Here is a 1,939-nt window from a genome sequence, read left to right as displayed (position 1 = left end):
CTCGGCGCTGTTCGGGGCATTTTAACCTTGGCAGTGTCGTGTCGTCTAGTCCTACGGATCAAGGAGGAGTAATTAAACTCTGAACAGCTACAAAAATTCTTGGGCCCCCACCTATAGTGTAGTTCCACGGCTTTGTTTTGGGGTGCTTGGAGTTCTGAGAGAATAGCAGACATGGGGTTCCTATTGTTCCTTGTAAAGAAAGTGGGTGTCCCTCTCCTCCTGACCCTCCCGCTCGGCCTTCCCAGGATGCCCAGGCTGTGCAGTCGGCAAGGAACCTCCATGCACATGGCAGGATCCCCGGGTTTTAAGTATGTTAAAAGTTCCTTTGTGCTTCCTGTGTATATGGGTGATAGCTGTTATTAGCCTTGCAGTATAGTATAGCTTGTTCCTTTCTGCTGGGGGCGGGTGGCACCAAATGCATTTTATTCCCTACAAAGCCCTGAAGGAGACAAAGTGCATAGACGTGGCCTTGGGTGGCTTGGCGAGGAGCATTTGTTGGGGATTTGCCCTGGCTGTGTACACTCTCCAGAGAGGACGCAGACCAAAGGTGCTGTGTGTGTGTGTGTGTGTGTGTGTGTGTGTGTTGGGGCGAGAGAGGTGTCGCTAGGAGGATTCCTGGCTTTTGTCTTAGGTTTCTGGTGCTGTGTGGCCTCCTGTTGAGGGACACCTGTTTCCAAGTTCACTCCCTCCTGCCCTCTTGAATACACACAGAGTTCCCTGGCTTCTGGTCTGCCGTGACCCTGAAGGAAAGTGAAAGGAACAAAAAGCCAGTGTTGGGCCAGGACAGGCCATCCCCGGGAAGGGGGAAGTGTCTCTGTTCCTGGTCCCTGAGCTGGGAGAGCCCAAGTACCTGATCTAGGCCTTGGCTCTGCCTGGGGGCGGAGGCTGCGTGGCCAGCCACCCAGATTTGGCAGCGACTCTTCAGGGTCGATCCCTGCTGGTGCCTCCCCTCCCCCTTTGCAGTTGGCTACCCTTGGCTTGCCTCTTTAGAGGAGGGGTCCAGAGGAGCCATCCCTCCGTCTGATCGGAAGGGAGCCCGGAACGATGGTGGGAGGGGTCTCAGTGCCGATTCCCTGATGGCTTGGCGGCATTTTCCGTGAGGTTTGGGCTCTTCCCCCCCCCCCCCAGCCCACCCAAAGGTTTCTTTCTGTCAGATTCAACAGCGGGGGCCAGGAGGTGCAGCGGAGGCTCGCTCGGGAAGCTGGGCTGGAGGCGCGGGGCGGCAGGGTCCGAGGGGTTAACTGGGGTTGGGGACTGGGGAGGTCGGCCGCCTCTGGGAGACACTGTTGGGAGTTCTTGGAAGGCCGGGCCCAGCGGGGTCGCGTCCCGAGGGCGCGAGTGTGCGCCATCGCCGCCGGGACCTTGGTGGAGGAGGGGCGGGAGCCCTGAGCAGCACGGGTGTGTGTGGTGGGAGAGAAATCCCTTTGTTGCAGACCGATCGCGCTCGCGGAGGCGCGGAGAGGGGGCGCCCCTCCCCCTCTCTCCCTCGCTGTCGCCACCAGGGCCAAGTTCACTCTCCACCCAGGTGGCTCTCTGCTCTAACCCCTGCGCTCTGGGAGGAGGCTGGGAAGGTTCTGAGTGCGAAAAGGTCAGGGCCTGGCAAACCCCCTCCCTCCCCCATTCCTCCCCTCCTGCTCCCTGGCTGAATCTGTCACTGACACAAAACTTGGGGGTGTGGGTGGGGCACTGGGGGAGGTTAGGCCATGGCCAGTCTTTGGAAAGTGCCAAGAAACAGCACCCTGTGGGCTTTATCAGCCCCCTAGCCCCACCAGGCTGAGAGGATGCCTGGCCAGTGCCCTCCCTCCATCACAACCCTGGAAGCCCTGATGGCCTGCGACCTGGGAACGGCTGGCGCGCCCCCTACTCCAGAGCTACAGAATGCCAGGGAGAGCAGCGGGGAGGACCCTCCCCACATGCAGCCCGACAAGCCTTTTCTTCT

This window comes from Marmota marmota, unplaced genomic scaffold (genome assembly GCF_001458135.2).
Source record: "Marmota marmota marmota unplaced genomic scaffold, marMar, whole genome shotgun sequence".
Classification (NCBI taxonomy): domain Eukaryota; kingdom Metazoa; phylum Chordata; class Mammalia; order Rodentia; family Sciuridae; genus Marmota; species Marmota marmota.
Note: the sequence above shows the minus strand (reverse complement) of the source record.